This window comes from Nicotiana tomentosiformis, chromosome 1 (assembly GCF_000390325.3).
Source record: "Nicotiana tomentosiformis chromosome 1, ASM39032v3, whole genome shotgun sequence".
Lineage (NCBI taxonomy): Eukaryota > Viridiplantae > Streptophyta > Magnoliopsida > Solanales > Solanaceae > Nicotiana > Nicotiana tomentosiformis.
This window is the reverse complement of record NC_090812.1, coordinates 78348875-78363103: the sequence shown is the minus strand read 5'-3', so window position 1 is coordinate 78363103 and position 14229 is coordinate 78348875. Positions and strand designations below refer to the sequence as shown.

At 36.3% G+C, this 14229-nt stretch overlaps 1 long non-coding RNA gene across 1 annotated transcript in view; it reads left to right on the top strand.

Moving 5' to 3' along the window:
* Nucleotides 1-1925: 1925 nt before the first annotated feature.
* The window catches only part of LOC138899474 (uncharacterized), a 77089-nt gene continuing 64785 nt past the window's right edge, over nucleotides 1926-14229 (top strand). Inside the window, exons 1-2 of the long non-coding RNA XR_011411140.1 lie at nucleotides 1926-2171; nucleotides 3014-3281. This is a non-coding gene — a long non-coding RNA (uncharacterized lncRNA). The remainder of the gene's footprint in view (nucleotides 2172-3013; nucleotides 3282-14229) is intronic.

Below are 14229 nucleotides of genomic sequence, written 5' to 3'. Positions count from 1 at the left end.
CTCAAGCGAGATGTAAGATTAATGAACGAGTCCTCAGTGCAGGGAATTGTCACACCACCCATTGGATGGTCAAAGCCAAATTCTTCTTCAGCAAGTCAAAGCAAGTCTTGAAATACAGCTTGAGAAAATAAATTTTTTATATAACCATAATTTCCAACTATTAAACTGATGTCTCAAAAAATGCTCATTTCTTCTTAAAATAGTTAACTTTGAAGTCTTATGATTCCAAACATATATCAAGCAATGCTGACAGCTTTGCATGTGGACACTGCTAAGCTAGCTTGTAAAGCAGCCTGCAAGTAGGTCCTTAAGTAAAAAATGACATTAAAAATAACTCTTTAGATATGAGACGTATGAAACAATATCTTATATCCTAACAGGAAATTCTCAAGTTTTGGTTAAATAAGAACAAAGAAGAAAAAAACAGATCAAAATGTGCATCAGATGTAAGGTTATTAGACTCAAAAGCTTGCGAATTAGCTACTCTAGATGAAGGATGGTTAACTTGAATAAAGAGACTCATCCTTTTGTAAGTAGGATTATAAACTACATACATCCAGCTGTGACTTAAAAATCATAAGTTCAATTGAGCACATTGTTAACTAGTTGTTGAGAATATCTTAGGAAAGAAAAGCTCATTCGCCTTCCTAAATTCCCATTGTAAAAGGAAGACTTAGAGCAATGGCGTTTTATCACATTATCGAGTTTTTCTAATTGTAGCTTAGTTCTATGTAAAATTCTAGGTGTATTTATCATTTGACTAACACAGCAGTGTGACTGATTATGGTAAAGTTAAGGCTAATTAGAGATCACATGATTCTGGTTCGTAATTGTTAGCAAACCACGGCACATGAGCATATGGAATCTTACAGAGAAAAAGATATCAATGAGAACTGAATGGAACAATTAAGTGATAAACGTTTAATACTTCAATATCTTTGAAATGGAAAAAATAAAGAGACAGACATCTCTTTGACATGAATAACAATCAGGCTTTGTGGAGTTAAGTTCACTAACATTCTTCATTCTAACATTAACTACAGTTTTCTCTAACTCTTCAACTATACAAACTGTGAAAATCCTGCTTTACTGCTCTACAAAATTTGTGAAAACAAGTTTCTGTCTCAGTTCCTCAAACGAGAAGTAAGTTCGATGAAGACATCCTCGCTGCAGGGAATTGCGAGACCACCCATAGGATGATCGAAGCCAAATTCTTCCTCAGCTTGACTAAGCAAGTCTTGAAATAAAGGTTGGTTCAAGAATGATATCGGAATCACAAATCTCTTCTTCTGCTCCTCCCCGACATACACAGCAAAATACCCCTTGGGAACATCTCCAGATGTGGAAGACTTCTTGATTACGCGAGGCATTAAAATAGCCATGATTCTTTTAGCTTTAGTATAGATGAGGAAATAAAGAATGGACTACTAAAGACCTCAAAATCAGAGAAAAGCTTTGAATACTTTTAAATTTTGCTGAGAGTTGTGGTGTAGACACCTTCCTGAAAGTGTTTATATAGGACAATGGCAACTCATATTATCCTGTTAATCAGTGGTGAAGAGTAATTCTGTGGGTACAAGCTGAAGACAATAGCACCTGAAGTAACATGGTTTTGCCTTTCAACTCATTGCCAAAGTATTGATGACTCTAAGTCACATTGGTTCAAGACAATAGGCCCTACCTTTAACTTAGTATGTTCTAGTAAGCATTTATTTTTCAAAAAATATGGATTTATCCATCACCACATACCAATAGAACAAAAGGAAGTGGGATGTTCCTGCAGGTGCTTCCAAACATGGCCCTGAACTTAATCCAATAAATGTGGCTAATCTTAACTCTTGGTTAAAATTTATGAGTGGAGGTCTCAAAAATGCTAGACAAATTAATGCTGACAGCTTGGCATGTGGGCACTGTTAACTTGTGTTGCAGCTTGCAAGGAGCTCCTAAAGTAAAAAAATGATTCTTTAAGTAGCTATCTAGATATGAGAATTGTATCAACTCTAAACATAAGAACATGAACCAAAGGAACCATGTTATGCATATGAAAATTGTACTATTATGTCCTGCCAGAAAATTCTGAAGTTTCGGTCAAATAAGAACAATAAAGACCAACATTCGAGCTAGATTTAAGTCTGCTGTTAGGTCATTGTAAACAAAAGCTTGCACATTAGGTAAGTTACTCTAAGCATTGGCTAGTACTCCATATGAAGGATGGTTGACTTGAATAAAGAGTCTCATCCTTTGTAAATTTGAGTAACTACATATATTCATAGTGCACATTTTTAATTAGTTATTTGGGAAATTTTAGGAAACAAAGAGCTGTTTCACCTTTGTTGTACATATTTTATTAGGAAAGCCATAGGTCGAACATGTAGATTTTATCTTAAGTTACAAGGACTTGTTTGCAGGAACGATTCAATACAGGTATGTGCAGCATTTAGCTAATTTAAGAGTACTTTGAAGAACGAACATTAAGTATCAATACCAATGTCAGCCTGTTCAGCTTGGTGCATCAATGCATATGAAGGATCAATGTAATATTAATTTTGTTACATCATTTAGTTTTTATATTACTCTCAGTTGGAGTTGTTGCTTCCCAAAAGCTGCAGCTCTTGGAAACTTGAGCTAGAGTAATAGCAGTGTAATTCCACATAAATTTTCAACTGTAGTCATCCTTTGACTAACATAAAATTGTGACCAGTTTGGGCCACTTCAGAAATTGATTCTGGCTCATAATGGTTAGCAACACATGAGACTTGAGCATAAATATTCTATGAGAGGAATTAGGGAGTCATAAGGAGAAAACAATTCAATAGTAATAGAATAGAACCATCAATTGGAAAAGGTTCAATACTTCAATTTCTTTGAAGTAGAAAAAAGTAAAGTCGTTTGTCTCTTTGACATGGACAAACAATCAGTCTTTGTGGAGCTAAAGTTCACTAATCTACCTAATCTGACAGTGATAACTAGTTACCACCTCATTCTAACATAAAAAATTGTTTTTTCTATACAGACTGTGTATCCTGCTTTTGTACGCTACAAACTGAGAAAGCAAGTTTCTTTATCAGTTCCTTAAACGAGAAGTGAGGTCGATAAAGACGTCCTCAGTGCAGGGAATTGTGACACCACCCATCGGATGATCGAAGCCAAATTCTTCCTCAGCTTCACTAAGCAAGTCTTGAAATAAAGGTTGACTCAAGAATGATATGGGGATCACAAATCTCTTCTTTTGCTTCTCCCCAACATAAACAGCAAAATGGCCCTTGGGAACATCTCCAACTGTAGAAGACTTCTTGATTATACGAGGCATATGAATAGCCATTATCTCTTGTTAAGTATGGATGAAAAAAGAAAGAAGAAATTACTGAAGACCTCAAAAGCAGAGAAATCTTTGAATACTTTGAAGTTTTGCTGAGAGTAGTGGTGGTAAACACCTTCTTGAAAGTGTTTATATAGGACAATGGCAACTCAGAGAATTCTGAAGTAACATGGTTTTGCCTTCCAACTAATTGTCAAAGTATTCATATCTTTAGTCCCTACCTTTTGTCTGAAGTTGGAACATAGCATGCATCACAATCTAATCGCTACGAAGATTCCGCAGATTATGATAAACAAACACCTGATCTTTGGAATTCTTTGATGTACTAAATTTACAAATTTGACTAATTACAGAAATCATATTATGAAATATACTTTGGAGAACAAATATATATGGCAAAAATATATTATGTTGAAGTATTTAAGACACATACAGTTATGGGTTTGGATTCAATAACTTGCAAACAAGCAACATTAGTTACTTCTACATGGTCACTATTTTATGGAACCATAGAGTAAATACAGCTGTACTTATCGATGCTTTTAGAAATAAGTTGACTTAAATAACTACAATTTCTGTTTTCATATAATAAGTCATTTAATCTGATGATTAATCAACTTTTCAGATCAGAATTATCCCTCAGTTTTAAGAAGACCAGAGAAGGAAAATATCTGATGGAGTGTGATATTTTAATGTCACTTCTTTCATATTTTGAAAATTCTGCTGCAGATATAAAGTTTTGTTCATTGTCATTGCAAAAGTATTTCACTGTTCAGGATAAGGTCATATATATGGTGTCTTCTTTAGAGTTAATTAACATAGACTTTAGCACTTTAGAAGCTCCAATTCCCATGTTGTGCAAAGAATGGAATCTTGATAAGAAATTTATCCAACAAGGACACTGAAAAACCAATTGGCTAAAGAATGAATCTGAATAGATATATATCATTTGCTAAAGAATATGATGTTTGTCTCTTTACAAAATTACATTCAATTGGGATCTACTGTTGCAGCTAACAGTAGCCCCCTCTATCTAATTTCCAGTGATATGGCATAAATGATGTGTCTTTTCCTAACTCTTCTAATGTTCAAGCTGAAAATCCAGGTTAGTTCTTTACAAAACTGTGAAAGAAAAAGACTCAAATCGTACTCAAGCGAGAAGTAACATCAACGAACACATCCTCGCTGCAAGGAATTGTGACACCACCCATAGGATGGTCAAAGCCAAATTTTTCCTCAGTTTGATTAAGCAAGTCTTGAAATAAAGGTTGGCTCAAGAATAATATGGGGATAACAAATCTCTTTTTCTGTTTCTCCCCAACATAAACAGCAAAGTGGCCCTTCGGAACATCTCCAGCTGTAGAAGACTTCTTGATTATACGAGGCATACGAATAGCCATGGTTGTTTAGTTCAATACAGATAAGAAAATAAGGAAGGGAAGAATTAGTAAGGACCTTAAGAGCAGAGAAAAGCTTTGTATGGTTTCAAGTATTTCTGAGAGCTGTTATGGTGAAGTCTTCTTTGTATGTGTTAATATAGATAGGAGAACGACAAGTTGTAGAAACCTAGTGATTTGCATTAAAATAGGCATTATGTGGGCACCGGCTTAAGACAATAGCACCTGAAGTATCACATGGCTTTGCCTTCCAACTCATTATCATACTATTTAGACTTCGGAATTACTCTAAAGCAGAAGATCCTACTGATATTCACAACAAATACCAGATGGAAATCTCATCTTCTTGAAAGTTGTGGTCACTATTCCAATGACTAATCATGAAATCTGAATCTATGAGGGGAATATCCTGAGAAGTTTAGACAAAAAATCTGATCATCCATAGTGCTAAAGCGATGGCTCAGGATACAAGTTGGTTCTTATGACCAAAAACTAATGTTATGGTTCCAAGTGGTGCTTCAGTTAAGTACTTTATAAAATGGTCAAATTAGGATGATTTATTATTGGAAATAATAATAGAGAATGGATAAAGTTTAGAATAATTTTTCCAGTTTCATAAGTCAATAAGAAGGTCATAGGACCTGCAATGTTTGTGGTCAAAGAAGAACAAAACCAACCAGTGTCTACTTGTGTTGTGTTACTGCAGAGCTTGTGTGGACCTCGGTGCTTAAGAATATAGAAGCTTATTTTTAATTTGGTGAAGATATTATGATAATGGACTGGTACTAATCCACAAGAATAACATGCTGGCTTAAATTTGTCAAGAAAATCAACTGACAGTAATTTATGGACAGCCAACACTATGGCCTGTATGGTTTAGTAACCTAAGACCAAATATGTACATACCTTCAGTCCTATAAGCTGTCCACTGCAATAAAGTTAATATCAGATAATCACTGAAATAAAGTTAAAAACTTGGAACAAAGTATCCCTCACAATAAAATTGCTAAAGAGAGTTGTACCGTCTGATTATATATGTCTAGATAGACATCCCTGAAAGTTCCTAAACCTGAACATGGTTTTGTTGTAAACATTATCCTTGAGAAAATAAAAAAATTATATAACCATAACTATGTCCAACTATTAAACTGATGTCTCAAAAAATACTCATTTCTTCTGAAAATAGAAAACTTTGAAGCCTTATGATGTCAAGCATATCAAATAATGCTGACAGCTTTGCATGTGGACACTGCTAAGTTAGCTTGTATAACAGCATGCAAGTAGGTCCTTAAGTCAGGAAAAACAAACAGGAAAGGTTATTAGACTCAAAAGCTTAAAAGGACAGCCCGGTGCACTAAGCTCCCGTTATGTGCGGGGTTCGGGGAAGAGTCGGACCACAAGGGTCTATCGTACGTAGCCTTACTCTGCATTTTTTGCAAGAGGTTGTTTCCACGGCTCGAACCCGTGACCTCCTGGTCACATCGCAACAACTTTACCAGTTACGCCAAGGCTCCCTTCTACTAGACTCAAAAGCTTGCGAATTAGATACTCTAGATGAACGATGGCTAACTTGAATAAAGAGACTCATCCTTTTATAAGTAAAATTATAAACATCATACATCTAGCTGTGACTTAAAAATCAGAAATTCATTTGAGCACATTGTTAACTAGCGATTTACAAATATCGTAGGAAAGCAAAGCTCTTTTGCCCTCCTAATTTCACATTTTAATAGGAAGCCCTTGAGAAAGCATGGTAGTGTTTATCACATTATTTATTATTTGACTAACACAGCAAAGTGGCTAATCGTAGTCAAGTTTAGGCTATTTAGAGATCACTTGATTCTGGTCCGTAATTGTTAGCAAACCACGGGACTTGAGTATATGGAATCACAAGTACAAGAAATACCAATGCTAAATGAATGGAACCATCAAGTGGAAAAAGTTCAGTACTTTATTATGTTTGAAGTTGTTGGTCCAAAGTGAAGTTTTGTTTTGAAGATTGATAAAGGAAGCTCAGGCATGAACCAAGTTCATCCCTGTGTATATAGACACGGACAGATTCGAGCATGAGGAATGCACGTGAAGGAGATAAGCTTAACTTGTTATATATGATATATCCTGATCGAAAAAGGTTGCATAATTGATAAGGAGAAGGACTCCTTACTCAAAGAGAACACTATCCAAGATAAGGAAGGAGTTAGAAGTTGAGGATAACTAGAACTCTTCTAACAAGAAAGAGTAGCATTAGAACTCTAGTTATTTCCCATTCTACTAACTTTATATATTGCAGGATGTTCTCATTCTACGGTAACGCACAAAAGCAGAAGTTAAACGTGAGTTGAGAGCAAAATAACAAGACATTTTGCAAACAATTCTTGTGTGATTCAAGTGTGCGAACCTGAAGCTACATGACCCAGATAGAAGAACCAGTTCCAAATGTTTGTCTTTTATTCTAGTTCAATTGTTGTAGGTGGTTTTCAAATTGTACCTTTCAGCTTTATCTAGGGGTAATTGTAATAGGTACTCTCACTATTCAAGTTAGAGTTAATTTGAAGTTGTCGCAACATCTAGAGGCTGGTTGCCACAACGGGATTAGAGTTAATCCTTAGGTTTACAAATTGTAAATGTTATTTTAGCTCATTGATTTAGTGAAGTGTTGGGGGAAAATCTTACTGAGAAGTAGGTTTTGATTTTTTCACCTTTTGAGCCAGGTATTTTCCATGTAAAAATACTTTTATTTTTTTACTTTCCACATTTATTACTTCAGCAACAGTAAGTTAAGGAACACTTAGAAGAACCAGGTCCTTCTGTAGTAAGTACACGCGAAAATTAGATGCCACATAAATCACCCCCACCTTTTGTGTGGCATTGACGTATAAAACATCAATTGGTATCAGAGCAGGTTATCCTTGAAGAGGCTAACACCTTAGGAGAAGATCAAGATGAGTGCACCACCTGGAAACTGGGAAGGGCAATCCACTGCTAGGCCACTATTCTTCAACGACCAGTATTACTCTTGGTGGAAAAACAGAATGAGAGAACACATCATAGAAGAAGATTATGAGCTATGGGACATTGTCACAGATAGACCACTGGCTACTATGAAGATAAATGCCGAAGGAGTAGAGATGCCAAAGACAAGAGCTGATTGCACTGCTGAGGACTTGAGGAAATGGAAAAAGAATGCTAAAGCCAAGAGTCCAGGTACAGTAGAATCCAAAGATGTACCACTGTAATGAAATCTGGGACACTTTACAAGTGGCCCATGAAGGAACACCTCAAGTGAAAAGGTCCAGGCAACTCTACTGTATTCTCAATATGAGAACTTTACCATGAAGGAAGAGAAAACCATTTAAGAGATGTACACAAGGTTCACTACATTGAAAAATGAACTAAAGTCTCTTGGAAGGATTATTCCTGAAGAAGATAGAGTTGAGAAGATTTTGACAAGGGTTCTGCCTGTTACTTGGGAGAGCAAAATTACTGCCATTCAGAAATCAAAGAATATTACCACTCTCCCATTGGATGAGTCAATTGGAAATCTCACTGCTTATGAACTTAGGAGACAAACCATAAAAATGAATGTACCTAAGAAGGAAAGGAGCCTGGCACTCAGAATCACTGAAGGTTCTGATCTAGAAGATGATGAAGTGGCTATGATCACCAAGGACTTCAAGAAGTACTTGAGGAGAGGAAAGGGTCCTTCAAGAAGTGGAAGCTATAGTAAATCAAAAGTTTCTGAGAAGCAAACCAATGATGGATGCTACAAGTGTGGAAAGGCTGATCATCAAATCAAAAACTGTCCTCAATGGGAAATTGAGTGAAAGAAGGAAAGAGCTGAATGAAGAAACAGGAAGAAGGAACATATTCAACCCAAGAAAAGCAACAACAAAGGATCAACCAAGGTTATGGTCGCTGCTTGGGGAGAAAGCTCAGATGAAATCTCATATGATGATGATGGGATGAACAAGCACTTATGGCCATTGGAGAATCTGATGAAGAAACTGAGGTAAGTGTAATTCATCTCAAAGACAAAATTAAATTATTGTCTAAAGAACGGTTGTCTTAGTTACTTCTTGAACTGATTGATGAATCTGAGGATGTAAACAATGAAAAGGAACAGTTGTCTAAAGAATGTGTGATTTTGAAGGCTAAGTGTAAAAACCTGGAACTTAAGGTTAGTGAAACTGTAAGTAAAAACGCTGTGTTGAAGAACCAGGTTCATGCACTTGACTCAACTGTCCTAGAGCTTAGATCTAAAAATCTAAAACTGAAATTAGGAACAGGTAAAAGGATAGCTGATCACACACAACTCACTCTAGAAGAAAATGTAAGTAACATGAAAGATGAGCTATATAAAAGGGATGAGCAGGTAAGAATTCTAAAGGAGGATTTAAGCAAGGTCAAGCATGATCTAGACAGAACTTGTAAATGGAACAGGTCCTCCGATGCACTTTCATGGCAACAGAAACATCATAGTAGCAACAGAAGAGGACTTGGCAAAGGAACCTGGCACCTAAATGGGATCCTAAAAGCAAGTATCTCACACTTCTTGAAAACAAGATTTTCACACACTGTGGTAAAACAGGTCACTATAAAAGTGAATGCACTGCAAAAGAAAAGGCAAGTCAAAAGAATAAAGAATTTGTTCAAGGGAAAAATAGGCTACCAAGGTGGGCTAAAAAGAATTTGATTTATCCTTTTGCCTATATAAAAGAACCCAAACTAGTTTGGGTTCCTAAGACTAACCCTTGATTTTCTTTTGCAGGTTCAAGTGAAGGGGAGCAGCCAAATATGGTACATGGATAGTGGCTGCTCAAAGCATATGATAAGAAACAAGAACTAATTCCTTTCACTTGAGGACCTCAAAGGAGGTAATGTCTCCTTTGGAAATGGGAAGAATAGGTAAGACTGATTCTCACTCTATTGAGAATGTCTACTTGATAGATAGACTAAAGTACAGTCTAATAAGTGTATCACAATTATGTGATAGAGGTAACATGGTAGCATTCACCTCCACCAAATACTTTGTGATTAATCTTACCACTGACAAGATTGTTTTGCAGAGAAAAAGAGTGAACAATCTATATGTTGTAGATCTGTCCACACTTTCAGAAAATAAACTCACTTGCTTAAGTGTGTTGGATAATGATCCCCTCATTTGGCACAAGAGACTTGGACATGCTAGTCTGAGTCAACTTAACAAATTAGTCTCCAAGGTCCTGGTGATAGGGCTGCCTAACATCAACTTCAAGGAAGATAAAGTTTGTGAGGCTTGTGCAAGGGGGAAGCAGGTAAGATCCTCTTTTAAATGCAAGAAAATGGTAAGCACCACCAGGATGATGGAACTGGTCCATATGGATCTTTGTGGTCCAATGAGAACATTAAGCAGAGGTGGTAAAAGATATGTGATGGTGCTTGTTGATGATTATTCTAGGTTTACTTGGACATTATTTTTAACATCTAAAGATGAAGCATTTGACGTGTTTACATCTTTTGTTAGAAAAACTCAGAAATAACTAGGTAATCAACTTGCATCAATTAGGTCTGATCATGGCACTGAATTTGAGAATGCTAAATTTGCTGAATTTTATGATGAGCATGGCATAGATCATTAATTCTCTGCTCTTAGGACTCCACAACAAAATGGAGTAGTTGAAAGAAAGAATATGACACTTGAAGATATGGCTAGGACTATGCTTCTTTCTAGTAAACTTCCCCATAGCTTCTGGGCAGAAACTGTAAACACTACATGCTATATCATAAATAGGTGCATGACTAGACCTCTTGTAGAGAATACTCCCTATAAGTTACTTAAAGGGAGAAAACCAAACATATCCCATCTTAGGGCATTTGGATGCAAGTGCTTTGTGCACAATAATGGTAAAGACTCCCTAGGTAAGTTTATCCCAAAAGTGACGAGGGAGTGTTCTTGGGATATTCTTCACATAGTAAAGCTTATAAGGTCTATAAAAAAAGAACTATGTGTGTAGAAGAAAGTGTTCATATGGTTTTTGATGAAACTAACATTCTTTCTGAGAGACAGGAACATGATGATGAAGCAATTGCGATGGTAAGAAACTAAAATGAAACCATAGCCCAGACTGAAGCTGCACTAGAGGAAGGAACAGGAGATGGTACAACATGACAGGGGGAATAAAACAAAGAGGAAATGATCCTCAAACCTCAAGGGAACCTGTCTATGAACTTGTTCCTCAGCAACAAAACATTGAAGGAACATCAAGGGGAAACCAGCTGGTCATGGAATCTTACAATTATCAGAGTTCTCATCCCATTGAGAACATAATTACTGATCCAACCTCTGGAATCAAAACCAGATCTTCATTAAAGAATCTTTGTGCTTTTGATGCTTTCTTATCTCTTATTGAACCTAAAAATATTGCTGAGGCTTTGCTTGATGCAGACTGGGTAAATGCAATGCAAGATGAACTCAACCAATTTGAAAGGAGTCAAGTCTGGCATCTGGTACCAAGACCTAAGGACAGATCAATAATTGGCACAAAATGGGTCTTCAGAAACAAACTTGATGAAGATGGAACAGTTACAAGAAACAAGGCAAGATTGGCGGTTCAAAGATATAGCCAAGATGAGGGTATAAACTATTATGAAACCTTTGCTCCAGTTGCAAGGTTGGAAGCAATAAGACTCCTCATAGCTTTTGCTACTTACATGAAATTCACTCTTCACCACATGGATGTCAAGAGTGCCTTCCTCAATGGCTATCTAAAAGAAGAAGTGTTTGTTAAGCAACCTCCGTACTTTGAAAGCAAAGAATGTCCTGATCATGTGTACAAGCTTGACAAGGCACTATATGGGCTCAAGCAGGCTCCAAGGGAATGGTATGAAAGACTATCAAAATTTTTTCTTGAGCATGACTACAAGAGAGGTAAAATTGACAATACTTTATTCTTGAAAGAAAAAGGTAAAGATCTTTTGGTAGTTCAGATATATGTTGATGATATAATCTTTGGAGCAACTACTGATAAGTTAAGTAAAGAATTTGCTAAACTAATGGGGAGTGAATTTGAAATGAGCATGATGGGTGAGCTTAATATCTTTTTAGGCTTACAAATTAAATAAAATTCAAATGGAACTATGATCCATCAACAGAAATATGTAAAAGAGTTGCTTAAAACGTTTAAAATGGAAGATTCCAAAGAAATTGACACTCCTATTGCAACAGCTACAAAGTTGGATATAGATGAACCTGGTTCATCTGTTGATCAGAAGTTCTATAGGGGAATGATTGGCTCATTGTTGTATCTCACTGCTAGCAAACCTGATATCGCTTTCAGTGTAGGCCTTTGTGCAAGATTTCAAGCGAATCCAAAGGAGTCTCATTTGACTGTTGTCAAGAGGATTTTGAGATACCTAAAAGGCACCACTGACCTGTGTCTATGGTATCCAAAAAGGTAGTAATTTCAATCTAGCGGGATATGCTGATACTAATTATACATTTTTTCTTGTGGATATAAAGAGCACCTCAGGTATGTCACACTTTCTTGGCTCATATCTTGTGTCTTGGGCCACCAAAAGGTAAAATTTTGTGGCCTTATCTACTGCTAAAGCTGAGTATGTTGTTGTTGCTTCATGTTGTGCTCAATTATTGTGGATCAAACAGCAGTTAATGAACTTTGGAATTGATGTTGGTTGTATCCCCATCTTTTTTGATAACACTAGTGCAACTAGTATGACTAAAAACCCTGTTCATCACAAGAGAACTAAGCACATAGATGTTAGGCATCGCTTTTCGAGGGACAACTATGGAAAGGATTTGATCACTGTGGAATTTTATGCCACTGACAAGCAAATAACTGATATCTTTACAAAAGCTCTAACTAGAGATTGCTTTGAAAGGAACATGTTAGAAATAGGGATGATTAAGATCATCTAAAAAGACCAGTTCAAAATTTCACAATTGAAAAAAAAAGAGGAAAAAAAGGAATTTGATGAAATTTTATTTAGTTAGAAAATCTGTAATTTTGTATAGAGTTAGATTAGATTTTGCTCAGTCTCATACTTTCAATAGTATACTCTTGTGCCATGTGCTAAAATGACCAATTAATCTCTAATGATATTATCTCTATTTTTTTTAAAAATTTAGACTTACACAAAAGATTTCTCAGTGAAGAACCTGGTTCATCAAGATTACTTGATATGTATTCTACACTCAGCATAATTTGAAATAACTATATTTGGAATATGATTAAAAGAAGAGTCCCATCTAATCCCAAATCCTTTTTGGACTTATCCGTTACAAATGAACCAGTTCCGTTTAAGAGGAGTCCTAACCGCATTAAGTGCCTAGATTCTAGGGATAGTCTTGAACGTCTTTTCAAACTGACTTGCAGTTTGATTAGACTTCTGCAAAAGCTTCCGTTACTCAAGTGAACTCCTCCACTTTATATTGATTGAGAGTTTTTTGTTTCTTCACTTCTAAACTTTCAAACCATCCAAATTCTCTCAAACTTCTCTCCTCTTCTACTCTCACACAAACTCATTTTCCAAAGCTCCCAAACTCAGAAATGGCAAACCTTCTGAAAAACCTTCATCCCCACCCAATGAAATTACACCCATACCATCTATCACACCTTCAACCACATCTCTGTCTAAGAAAGGAAGAACTAAGATGCTTGCTCGCAAGACTGTGGCTGGGAGTGCATTATCTAAGAAATTAGATAAACAATTGAAGGATAGCCAGGTCCAGGAATCTTAGAAATCTGAAGACTCATTTAAATCTGCTACTGAGGTTCGGATTCAGATTTTGATTCGGATTTTAATTCTGATTCTGATTCTTCTCATCCTCATCCGTTGAGATATCGCATACGATGCCCTATCTTGTGCCAAAAACCTTGCTATCTCGAATCCACAAAATCCTATTTTGTGCATTGCCTTGGAGTTTTTTCCATCTAACCAAGCTGTCAAGTTAGTTTCTGTTCATGAAGATGATCAAAAAAAATCTTCACTTGGTTATGAAATTCCCACTCTTGGTATTGGGAGTGATCAAACAACTTATTTTTGGCGAGTCGTTGAAGTGATGCCACCTAACTTATTGAAGAGTGAACGAGATGGCCGAAAATGGAAGAGAATTAAAGTTTTCTTCAGAAAGGAGGTTGCTTATTGCATTTGGTACGTTGAAACGGAGGATGATGATATTGATTCTTGACATTAGTTGATGTTTTGGATATGGTTAATGAGACCTACATTGGTCATACTACTTTCCCTAGAGGTGGTGGTTTCTTCTCAAAGTTGAGAAGCACTAATCTCTTGGATTGGAATGGCCGACTCTCATTCGCTCAACTAGTAAAGGATGAGCTCCATATCTTGGTGTTAGACGATTGCAGAAAGTTGAAATGGCCTGAAAGAAATCGGATCATCAAGCTGCTATTCTTGAAATCGAATCATCAAGAGCTAATGACATTTTCTACTTTCGCTGACAATTCTATGTTGTTCTTTCTGAGGCAGGACAAGAAATCTTTCTCTTGTTATGAC